Genomic DNA, 13,214 nt, shown 5'->3' on the forward strand with positions numbered 1-13,214 from the left:
TATTAAAAGTTCTATATGCATAATAAGGGAGAGGGAGAGAGAGAGAAAGAAACCGTGTTTTCGCGTCCAAAACATTACGATCTGCAGCAGAGGCCGCAAAGTTGTTTCTGACATTGTTCATAGAAGCTATTTGCGTTGATTTCAAAGAATAATGAATACAGATGATGTTCAGGCAATTTCTTGCTTCAAACGTCGAACGTCCAGCGTCGAAGATTTGCGCCGTGGTTTCTGTCGTACTTCCATCCATGCTACCTGAAGGCTGCTGGTGCTGCAGGAAAAACAAATGCTTACTTTGTAACTTGAAGCTAGCGGCTCTACTATTCTCATTTCGCAAAGATTAAAAACGGCTTCGGTGATGAATATTGGCCTCACGGGTCGGTTTTGAGGCCACGGAGAATTCATTGCGGCACCGCTGTAACTATGCCAGGAGTTGCCGGAAGGTGAAGTACGCAGAAGCATACAGGATCTAGGTGAACACTCTGGTCGCAGCTTCTCGTGTGTTATCAATTACATCGCTGCACCTGCAGAGGAGGCATGGGTAGTGGAATGGCATTTTCCGCCATAGAGGCGCAACATGCGAAATGTCATTTGCTGCAACAGTGATGGTAACAACTTCTGTCCTCAACAAGCCGTTCGCTTGCATTCGCTCTTTTCGACTGCCAAATTGCAGTTGTTCATTAGCTCAGCTGAAAATCAATGACGGGTGGCTCACTTGGAATCTCCTTCAAGTGGTTGCTGAAACTGGTCATTGGTAAATGTTTACCAGTGAATCTTTCCGGACAAGATAATTCTTTCAGAGGAGAAAGCTAGGCTACTTGGCTTTAGGAATGGAAATGCTAGTATGTTGAAAAAGAAAGACACGGATCGAGGAAACAAGAGGTTGAACCCTACACCTCATCCTGTCGCTTCCTCGTTTTGTGTCTGTCTGCTCACAGTAGCTTCAACTTGTGCGTCGTAATTTTTCATAAGGCGTCTTAAGGTGTCTTGGGACATAGTGCACAGCCACTTTGCTCATGCAGTTCATGCAAAATAGTTTTTGCCCAGTCATGAACAAAAATTTGCGGGATGCGTATTCATTGGAAAAAAAATCATTTCTGCGTTGTCTCGATAGGCATTCCAGTGACACTATTCTAGGACATGGAAAACACTTGTCTCCTCCTGCTTCCATGCATTTGATTGACATACTGCGCCTGACCACGCCGCGAAATTTTGTTTTCCGGCAAATACGCATACCGCAAACATTCGTCCATGACTGTACATAAGGAAAAGCTTTTTTTTTATCCCGGGATCACACTTCAAAATATTTAAATCGCCTTAAGGTGTGAGCGTGTGTGTTTTCGTAATCAGTGCCTCAAAGCTGCGTAGCTTTCCGTTCGTTGTACACGGCTACGGCGAGGAGGCTTTCAACTGTGCGCCTACCGGCATTCTCCGATGAGTGTAACCCCGCTGGATTGCATGCCCAGGTTTTCACTGCATCCTACCTGCTTTTGTTACGTCCACCCGAAGAACAGAGAGCAAATCTTTACCGACACAAAACCCAATGAGGCGTTTTTGAAGCAAAGTAATTTGGAATATAATTGAGTACCTTGGCGGCAAAGTTACTTCCCGCTCATAGATTCGTTTACAATGTTAGAAGCGTAGAAACAAAATTCATTAAATGAAGATTTACCTGAAGAATTATCTAAATCACATGAGTTTAAATACTGCCATGTCTGCACAATAACCTTTAGAAAAGCAGGCAATAGCGTTATTTTGTCCTTCAAAAGACAAACGAAAAATTCTTTATGCACAAGCGCTACAAAAATGACACAAAGGGCGAACACAGCGCTTCTCGCAAATGAAGCGTTTATTAAGAAGCTTAAACTCATTCATTTATCTCCCTTGATGCAACTGAATTCTCTATACTGCTTTTCATTTTTTACGCCCAAGTTTGGTGCGTTGGCACTTTCCGAAGAAGTGCGGCGCTTATTAGCATAGAAAGAAAGCTGAGCTTCAGCAGCTGCGTTCGTTCCATTTTTCTTTTATCTAGCTTAGGTAATTCGGAATAAGCTGTTTCACTCCATGTAGCCGCTTTAAGTTAACGCTAACAACTTTTCATCGTTTCAGCATTCATAAGCTAAAACATCAAGAGTTTCGAGCCGTTCGAGTCTGAGAAGTTTTGTGCATCCCCACGCAACCTCCTCCGAAAATTACGAGATGCTTTAATTATTCCAAAGAAACGTTATTACGGTCTAGGACCAGGGAATCAGTTTTCACTTATATTTACTATTCCTTTCGTTCTCCTACACGCATCCTTATTTTTTTATGCTATCTGGCTCACAAGTTTTCTGCCTGCTAATGCGAGTTTTTTGCTTGAACCTTCAACGAAACTTAATTGTCGGGCTCAGGTTAAAGCGCTTGTTTTATCTTTTAAGAGGCACGAATTCATCATTCGTACTTTTCGCTTGTGGTCTGCGTACAATAGTTTTGCAACAGCTAATTATTCCCGCCTGCTCCGAATTCTGCCCTAAATTATACTTTATGGCGCAGCCCAAAGAAGCAATCCTTATATTTTTCTTCAATGTGAGCAGGCACCCCATACTGATTTTTGGAAGTGCGGGTAAATATCCACCAGCAAATGAAAATAAGCTACAGAACTGTGACAGCGGGTGTCTAGGATTCTATCGTGTCTTCGTACTACTTCGCACCAGTAGGTTAGCGCTTAGTAAGAGCCATTTTTTTTAGATTTGGTTCTCAAAACTTCTCGGGAACTAAAAAATTTTCTAATAACAGACATATTCGGATAATGTTATGCTAAATTTGTCAGAACAGGCTCCGCGCTGGGAACTTGTGTTACGTTGTAGAGTCACGCTCAAGTGCTGCTTCTGAGGTAAGCTTTTGGAGGAGCTGCATTTTCTAGAAGCTCGCCGGCGGCATCTGCGACAAGAAAGTTTACACATTTTTTATTTTTTAAACGATTCCACTCGCTTCAGACATGCGAATTTCGATTGGTACAGATTTAGTGTTCTGATCACCTGACATGCTTCCTCAATATGCGGAAGGTAATGAATGTTTGGTGACAAATCCGCCATATTTCGCTGCAAAATAGTTATACAAGCTTCCCGCGGTTGTAAAAATGGATGGTTTGGTCCAAAGAAAAAACAAAACAGAGTTGGTCAATAATATCCCTTATTAGTTTATATCAACTAATCTTCACGCTGAATTTTCTCAAAACTTTTTGAACACGAAAAAAAGTAATGCAGTAGAATTAAATGCAAGATCAGAAAACGTGTTAGGACCCAAATCACTTTTTTCATACAAAAATTACCGCCCAGTGAAGGCAAGTTACATGCATGAATGACCGTTGTTATTTCGTTCCTATATATCAAACAGTTTATTATTATTGCCATTCTTAATATCGGGATGGATAAAAACGAAATTGCACCATATGCATTGGTTCATGCATGAAACCTAGCTGTATTGAGTGCCTCACTGCAAGTCTCTCGAGAAAATCATGAGATTTAAGTACGGTAACTATATGTTGATGGACAAATCATTTTTCTGATATTTAGAGATATTTGTATCAAATAAATGCTGCTGGTTTTTGCAGCCTCAACTCATCGTTGTTGGGTTTCGTTAATTATTATTGCTGCGCTCTTAAGGCAACAGGCATGGCCCTGAGGGTCACCTAACTCAAAGAGGGCCTTCGAAGACACCAATGGCCCATCCTAAGTTCAGGACATCGCGATACAGCTTGTGCACGTATACCGATATTTAGAGGTTTGTTCTGGAAGAATTAAGAGTTCTGGGTTCTACGTGGATGGGAAACAACAGCGCCTCATTCAACGCTACCTATTGACGAGATAAAGGAGTTCACTAGGGGAAATCAAGTGAACGTTTTTTGGGAACCCTAGAATGTGCTTCTAAATTTCCATACTCTTTTACAGCCAGCTCAATCTTGATTCTGGTCGTCGTATAGAGTGAAACTTCCCCTCGCAGTTTTTTCTCATATGCCTCACTATCTTTAACATGTTACACCGAGCGCTAAATAAGCGATGTCCCTCGATAACAACATGTACAGGCTTGGACAAAAGTTTTAAGGCCAAAGGCTTTTCGCTTCAGATGCAGAACAGAGCCATTACAGCACTCTTAAAGACCGAATGACCTTGAAATGCTAGCAGAAGCTTTCTTCTTGTAGAGAAGCTTTCTGCTTGACTTGTGTTTTGAATGATCCTCTACACGAAGCCTTTTAGGAACAATCATTTCGCTGCAGCTGAACACTGTGGCCTTAAGACTTTTGACCAAGACTGTACATCTCTCACCAATCATGAGAAGTCCTTCTGCATGGGCCTCGCGCTGCTTTCGGTTTCTCGGTTTAACTGCGTGTGCACCAGTGGTCAATATACTATTACTTAGCCTAATTCTTCTTTTCGGAAACTTTATCGACACCGCGTTGGAAGTGCGATTCTAGGCCGCCGCTAAAGAATTCTAAACGCCTTTTGATGCTACACGTAGCCGGTATGGCGTAGGTCGAAAGCAGAGAGTGGCTTGTACACAGAGACACTACAGTCAAATGCGCTGCCTGAAATTATTCGGAAGTCTGGGCCCACGTGTTTCACCGGCAAAATTTCCTAAAGCAATCTTCATTCTGCGTCGATCAAGACACTGCTGTCATTGCTCTGCTGAAGGGTACGCGTCTGCGTAGGCAATGAAAGTCGTGACAAAGAAAACCTCCGTAGCACTATTTCAGTGGCTGCGATTAAGACAGTTCTCAAAGGGCCGAATATTTTTAAAGAACTGGCAACGTTTGCGCAAGCTCCCTTTAATTTCACGATATACGCAGCTAACTTGAATCGTTCTTCTGGACGTATTTTTTGTTTAAAGTCGAGTGTTGAGCATTTTTTTGTTGGTGTGACGCAAAGCTTTTTTTTATGTGGCACTAGTCAGCTGTAGATGGCTGATGTAAGCGAAGATTTCTTCATGTCCCGCTCGTTTTAACGGCTCCAGGAATTCAGCAGTCCTAAAAGCACGAAAACGCGCCTAAACTGCGTATTTCTTACAGCATTGGAAAGGTCCGAAAGCATGACAACTCACGCGGAGTCGAAAACGTGACTTAGCGAAGAAAAATAGAGATTTAAGGCTGCTTGAATTTGTTTCCCTTTTCTTCAAAGATACTGCAGGCGCATGAGAAAGCTAGGTCTAAAAGCGCGGAATAAGAAAATAGTGCAAAATTGACCTCGAGTCTCTTGGAATCGTGCTCCTCAAATGCTTTTCTTGATCACTGTATATTTAAATTCCACATTTGCACATGCTGCTGCCATCTTCTCGCCTCAACTTGGCGATCACTTGAAGGTTTTCAATCCTCACTTTAAGGTCTTCCTGCATGTGTTTTACACATATCCTGAGTGTACTATAATGCAAACGTGACTGATGCAGACTTTATTGAGCTCTTGCGAATCTTTTCCATCTCTTACATAACAAGAAATGCCGCAAAAAAAGTGACAGGGCAGAATGGTCATAATTCTGAATCCGGTTTTATGTCTGAAAACAGATACGCTGCAGGCTGGGCTCTATTTGAGTGTGCTGAAAACAATAAAGATGTCGAAGTAGATAGACGGAGGTCATCAGGGACATAGTTGTGACTTGTGCGGCATAACCACACACGTATCTTCTGTAAAGGATCCGTTGCTGCCCTTGCCCTTCAGGCGTGCTGCTGGCGCAGTCGCCTGCTCTTAGAAACCAGTCCACGCCTGGAAGTATGGCTAAGTAGGGTAGAGAGCTGGGCCAGTTCGTAAATAGTTCTTGGCGAAAAAAAAACTAGCGGAAGGAAGTCCTTACACTGGTTTTTTCTTTAAGAAGTATGGCTAAGAGGGTGCAGATCTGCAAGCTGACTGGTGACCTTTGGAGATAGTTTGTATGTTCCAGACTTTTGCATTTCGCTTTCATGGTTAAGGCTACATTTTAACTTACGAAGCAGTTTGACACCGAACATACACTTTATGGCATCAGAATGTGATAAGATGGCAGAAAGCCATCGCCTGTGGATGCCACCTTATCTACATTGCTGTAAGGTTCTTTTGATTTTATTGATAATAATTCTTCGATGGTGTTTCAAGCCGCTTGTCATATCAAGTTTTTCCCCGTGTGGATTGATGACGTACGGAACTTTGTCTGGTCTATGCGGCTGTTTTGAACATAGATAATACTATTCTGCGGTTGCTGTGCATGAAAAGTAGTGGATTCTTTAAATTCCGGCAAGCAGCCAAGCCAGCACAAGTGATCGCGTCTCTTGTACCGTGCCCATAAATACACGCTTTCTTAAATACCGCCTAGCTATATACAGAACCGGCTGTACAACCAAAGTCGAAGTGTTAATCTGCAGGCGGAAGCCACCCTTGTGAATGTCGAGTATGCATCTTGACGCTTTTATCGCATATCCACAGGAAGATTTCTGTCCTTGCGCAGAGAAGGAAAACAAACTTCCCCAAGGTCACCCATACTTCACATAACAAGGTGCAGTACTGCGACTCTGCCATAAACTAATCAGTGTTCTACCAATAGGGACCTCGGAAGACAAGTTCGGGCTCTTATTACAGGCAGCTACTTAGCGGTTCAAGTTTCGCTGCATGTCCTACGCGACGCACTGATGCAAGCCATTTCCGCGAAATGGACTTGATCGACCGTGTTGGCTATGCGAGGCGATCGATCATGTTGCATTCCACGCACTGAAGCATCCTAACACCGTAAAAAGGTCGCGCGTCACGAGAGTTTTCCTCTGCTTCTCTTTCGATAGTTCTTGAGATGGACGTCCAAAGTCTCCCAAAGCCTTCAATGTATATTTTCTCGTCAGTATTTTCGGCTGCCTCATGAAAGCGATTGATATACAGCTACGACAGGTGTTCTGCTCGTGTACATTTACCTTGCCGCATTTTGTAGGAGAGAAATCAACTTTGATTTGAATCCTTGTCCGTGGTTCTGCGCAGAGAAGCGTAATAAATAATCTTCAGTAGCAGAGAACTGGCGACCTTCACAAAAGCATTGTGGCGGCACCGGGATCTAGTCTACGAAGTGTCGCACCCCAGAGGAGCCACGCCAATCGCTTCGCTACTTTAAATGCTTGCAAGCCTTTTCTGATGTTGTTGCCAGAACATGGTTGTAACGTATATATTAGGAGGGCGGATAATTCGACGCCTCCAGTATTATACGCGATACATGAGCCGCTATGAGCCATTATGCAAGTCAGCTCAAAGAACTATGGAAGATAAGGCTCTATGCCGTGGTGCAACACTAGCAAGAACCTCACGGCACAGTTAGGCGCTAATTAAAAAGCATCGCTGGGCAGACGTTACTAAAACGAGAATTTCAATCGCGGACAGCTTTGCGAATTCTCTTTCTATAATAGCAAGGCTTGCGGCGGCATTCGTGTAAAATGATTTTCGTTACCCTAGGTGAACTGAGGTGATATAACGTTATTCAAATTTCAGTTAATTCTAATTATTTTTGCCCCACGTGCCTTAGTGATGCCCTCAGTGCTACTATAGATGGTAAAAATCGAATATAATGGCACCAAGAGAAGTAAATATTTAAGATTTTACATTCTTTACGTGCATTTTATCTACTGCTGCAAGGGCGTGGAAAGTTCTTTCGCCTGATGTTTTTTTTTTCTCCCCCTAACTTGTATTCCGGAAAGCTCACAGCTACGCTTACTTATTTAACTGCTTACCATACGTTCTGACATTTATACATAGCATTAAACCAAACTTTATATTAGAGCTTTCAGAACAACCGAGAGCATCTGTTTGTTCGAAGAAGCGCGAATGCTTCGAAACTCGGTGTTCATAGGGCGTTACTCATGGATAGATTGCTTACCAAGGAAAGCCACGCAAGCAATATTTGAAATATGTGGTCGTATTTTGCACTTGAATACAGAAAGGAAGGGTGAGTATCATAATAGTGCAGAAATAGAAATTTTTCCACCCTACATTTTCTTTTTTTATTCCAATAAACTGAGTCCGATTCCGAAAGTTTGTCGTTCGAGCGAGGAGGTGACGGTGCCTTGGACCTCCGGTGTAGAGCATCCGCGGACCTCCTACTATTGGAGGCGACCTACAACTGGCGGCGACCTGCTACTAGCGGCTGCTTCTTTATTTCTCTATCCCGGACCTGCGTTTCCATCACACCGCGGTGGTCCAGGACATTTAACAACCAGAGAACTATGAAGCCATTTGGTGACGCTCGAGCTGCATACTTGACTTCATCTTCTCCGTCACCCTGTCGAAGTCTTCGCCAAGACATCCATTTTTTGTTTTACCCTTTTATTGTGAGTCTATGGTTCGGCGCACAACGTGATGTTTCGCCATTAGTCATACATATACTCATTTTGCTTGTGTTGTTTTCTTCCTCGTCGTTCTGGGAATTCGCACCTGCAAAGAAGAAAAAAAATTGGGCAGTGGCTTAGCTCTGGTTAAGCCTGCATATACAAGCGAAAATCTGCAGTTGTGCTTGGTTTGACGTCATGGCTGTCGCAGTTCGAGCACAATGCACTGTGAGCACCACGATAACAGTGGAGGCGTTCGGCCGTCCACACACTGCCTGTACAGAGACGGAGGAGGAGACGTGCGTGTAGTAATTACGGTGCTGTCTTAGAAGGTTCCTTTAGAGACATGTACTGTGGTGTCCATTCTTCTCGGGTGTACACCAAGATATGAGAGGCAGGCATTTCCTTTCCTTAAAACCAATTTTCATTTCATTTCATTTTCCTTCAGGCCCTTACGGCGCGGTTCGGGTGTCAACCTAGATATGAGAGTTTCCTGGCGCACTGTTTGTTCTTTATTTATTTTTATTTGCGCCGCGTGTGACGTCATTCGGTTTCGCGCATCCGCAGCTTTGGCAAATCTTGACTCCGACGGCTCACGCGAAGCTCAGCTGTGGTGCGGGTAGTGAAGCTTTTCGCTTCAAAAACTGCAGTATTGGTTCGGTTGTACCGATTTCAGTGAAGGAATATTTGTTATTTGTGAAGGGGTGGGCGATTCCTTCGAGGGCACCCTAAATAAGAGCGACGTAGAAGCTATCGATCTTTAGCACAGTAGAAAAAAATTATTTTGATGTTAAGGCTCTGTGGATTTTTTCGGTGTTGAATCAATTGTGCATGGTTTGATCGGTTGCCAAGACCGTTCTAATTGTTTTGCGTGTAGCTGGTCTTATGCAGCTTATCAGACCTTCTTGTGTAACCAAAGATTCAATTAAACACCGTCGTTTACGCTATTCCTGGGCATCAATATGGATGTCTAAAGCCCAAACGCTGTTTCCAGGATAATGCGTGTGTTTCGGCAGCAGCGGAAAACATCTGTTTATTCCCAGTGTTTATTAACTGATCCTTACTCCGAAAGATAGTTCATTAAAACTTCTTTCTGTTCGAGTCAGTACGTGCCGATTATTGAAAAAATAACGGCGGAAACACTCGCAACCACAGAACGGCAGACGAAACTATACACACAAGTGCTGGACACAGCGCTGGTGTCTATTGTCTCGCTCGTTCTGTGGTTCCGTGTGTTAGCGCTGTTATTTTATCTAGAATTACTCCCAAATGCAGCGGGCTCGGTGCAGACTTAAGTCTGCGTGAATGCTTCCTGCACAATGCTTACTTGAACAGCTGGTTTCAGCCACTTTGCTTGTGCTAGTCTTTAGCCTTCTCCCTTCATAAGCAACCTACATCTGTTGTTATTTGCGGTGATTTAGCATTGGAATCTCCGCTTGCTTTTTGCGACAAAGCCTGCTTGAATGTTTCAGCATGTTACGTTGCTCTTATCGGGAAATACGCCGGCATATTTAATATGTGTGTGCGCAGAATGCGCGATTTGAAATGTGAACTATCAAACTCTACTGTCATAAAAATATGCGAAAGATGAGCAAAGTTGTGTCATTAAATTAATTTCTTTAGTCCCTCAATTAATCGAGGCGGCTTTTGTCATCTCCTTAAATGCAAGAACAGAATGCAAGAATGCAGAATGCAAGAACAAGTGCCAAACAGCTGAGCTGTAAAACTTATTTGGATGTTTCTGGACCACTTCTAGAATTTAACAAAACGCGCCATGGTATACAAGGTTTTTTTACATATTTTGCACACTTATGCGCAGCTAACTAGACAATTAGTCCAGATTTCAAGGTACCTGGAGTCGCACAACCAGACAACAAAAATATGATTTTGGCTTCAGATTCTATTGTGCACAACTTTATTTAGGCATTGTCTCAAATTACGTAAAGCCTTACATACCTTCGTTTTCCCAAAACCTTTCTTTCTGTCGGATCAACCTCTCTTCAAAGAGCTGGAAACTTACAACTCTAGTTATAAGTAATAATGTCGCTGGTAAATATTTTGGTAGCCACACCTCTCGCATTATGCCAGAATTTTCTGAAGTTCGTGTGAGCACGGGAGCAGTAGAAGTATTGCCTTGTTGCACTCCTCTACAGGGTCAGCAGGGAGCCTACATCTATTTTTTACGCAGCCGCAGGCTGTGCACGAGGTGGACCAGCGAAAGCCGCCTGTCGTTTTAGTAAATCCAAAACACTTGAAGCTAAGCAGTGCTCACCATGTCAGGCGCACGCTACCATGCCAGGCGAATTTCAACAGCGGGGACTCGAGGGCATGCGACCGAGACCTGACGCCTCTGAGATTAAAACGGCTGCCAGCTTCCCTACCTGACATGACCCTGGCTTTCAAGCAGGCTGAGTCTCTTCAGGCGGAACTATTTAATTAATGCCCGCACAATCGTGTTTACTGAAGAGCATTTTTCAGGAGTTGGCCAGACTCACCTGTCGCCGCGCACAGACCGCGTCGTTCGCTCGCCCAGCCAAACTAAGCGCGTTCTCACCAGAGTTGATAAGTACAAAAGAAGCACTTGCGACGTTAATTGTTAGCTATTCGTAGTCCCTGTCGAACTATGTTTGGTGGTGAAGGTCAACTGAAACAAACGTAAAGCAAGAGCAGTAGTGCCTAATAAGAGCTACCTGTAGATACAGTTACCATCTTTCATGTCTTGCTGTAATCTTTGAGTACCTTAAAGCAATAATTAAGAAGGGGCCCTGAAACTCAAAGTAAAATAATGAAACCGGTCACATAGACTGATTTAGTCCTATCCTCTAAAACGACCCCCGTCCGACTTCAATAACTTCGGTCTGCTGCGCCGCACGTCTGAGAGCCGCCGCCTCAAGAGTTTCTAAACTGTCACTAGCAAGAAAGCTCCGATGTTTATTTGAACTGCCTACTCAATGCTTGGCGGTCAAGTGCGACCTTGTGGTGACCCATTTCAGTTAGGGTGCGGGAATCCATATTTGTTCACAGTATTTCTAGACATTGTAGCGCGAAGAAGTGGACAATAGTGCTAGATGGAACACCCGCGCTCGGTCCTTCGGAGATAATATACTCGATACAGGCGCTTCGTGTGAAGGCTTAGAGTCTCAGATAATTTTGTTGAAGTGCTGGCGTCCAACATTGTCCTGGTCCTACAGCCTCGCCACATTGCCTTTGCCTTAGCAAAGGGTAGCGAATGGGTATCTCGCCACCATCCACCGCAGCCTGCAAGACCCGACCCATCCTCTCCGCTATTCCCCGCTCCGTACTCGGGCCAGGCCAGCAAACGCGATGGCCCGACGACAGCGCAAAGACGATGACCTCTAGGGTGCCTGGATACGTCCTTTCTTCCCAGCTTCTTTCAGAGTGCGGACATTATTTCAAGGAGCTGTCGCCGCCTCGGCAGGATTGCGTAGCCTCACTCCGCCATTGTCTAGCCCACTTAAAGTGACTATGCAATAAATTAATTGAGATTACGTAAAGATAGGCAATCCATCACTCGTCACCCCAGCGCAAGTATTTTTGAGCTAGCATCAATAACAACAAAGTTATAGACGATTAAAAATCTCGCTCCTCCTCTCCCCCCTCAACTCGTACGCGCGGGGCACCATAAAAAATAAAAAAACAGCTCCGAGACTGGGCTCCGCCCATGAATACGTCATTCGCTGACGTTCGGTTTACGACTTCCGGTTGTCGCACTCCCGAGGAGCAGCTTGCGTCGGCAGCGTCTCTCCGGTCTCTGCGCTTTCTTGGCTCCCGAACTCGTAAATTGAAAACATATTCGTGAAGGCAATGCCCTGGCTCGCGCTTGCCCGATGGGGGATGGGGTCGCACGGCGGCTCGAGCAGACGATTTTCACCGCTGCCGGAAGTGTGCCCGTGACGTCGTAGCTGCTGCGGCTCGAGCGAATGACATCCTGAGGTGGCCTGCCGACGTCATGGGACTAGTGACGTCTGTTTTCTTGATTTTGGTTTCAAAATGGCTTCCTACGAAGATACCAAACGGCCCGCGAATTTAAAAAAATGCGATTTTTCAGAATTCATAATAAATTGCCGGCTCAGTTCCGAAGACTCATACTTGGTGTCAATGCTTCTGAGCATCAATCACTTCTAACACTTACAAGCGGCTTTTAATTCTTTGCATGGTCCCTTTAACTCAGAACCATTACCGAACCATCACGAGTTAATTTTGCGCTGCCGCCTGGCCGTGGTTTCCGGCACAGAAAGCCTAGATGTTGCATGCAGTTGCGCACCAATTATTCCACGAATGGTTGAAGAACGGTCCACTTACCAACAGAGCCGAAGCAGTCGTGGTTTCTCAGTAGTTATGGTGCTCGGGGGCGGACTCGAGGGACGCGAGTTCGTTCCCGGCCGCGGTGGTCGCATTTCAATTGAGGGGAAATGCTAGAGGCCGTGTCCTGTGCGATGTCGGTTTACGTTAAAGAACTCCAGGTGCTCGAAACTAACCGGAGCCATGCACTACGCCACCATTCATATACCCAGCTAAGTGTAACCAAGCTTTTAAAAAACACGAGGTGCCCTAGCCGTGTGAAACCAACTGAGGGTTCTTTAGAGTCGCTTGACCTAGTCTGCAGTATTTTTTTGTTTTTCAAGATTAATTAGTTAAGCTTAATTAGCTAACTTTTTAATTGTTGACTTGATGAACAAAATGTCAATGGAAAATTTGTTGATCGCTTTGAAAAACAGCTGACTGAAACCTTTGCAGCAACGTACTATTTACGTAAAGTAGGTTTTTTAACGGCCTTTAACCGTAATTCGGAGAATAAAAAAAAGCTTCCACGTGACAACCGTGCCACTTCAACGTCCCAAGATGCACCTTAGAGAATAAAATTCATTTTTTCTTAAGTCCTATCCTCAATGAGACT

General features: G+C 44.2%; 1 long non-coding RNA gene across 1 annotated transcript in view; it reads left to right on the plus strand.

Annotated features, from left to right (window-relative positions):
* LOC149366311 (uncharacterized) overlaps positions 1-13,214 on the plus strand; it is a 693,922-nt gene that overhangs the window by 38,940 nt on the left and 641,768 nt on the right. The window lies entirely within an intron of this gene.

The sequence above is a fragment of the Amblyomma mixtum genome, chromosome 1, assembly GCF_055824585.1.
Source record: "Amblyomma mixtum isolate Tamu chromosome 1, ASM5582458v1, whole genome shotgun sequence".
Lineage (NCBI taxonomy): Eukaryota > Metazoa > Arthropoda > Arachnida > Ixodida > Ixodidae > Amblyomma > Amblyomma mixtum.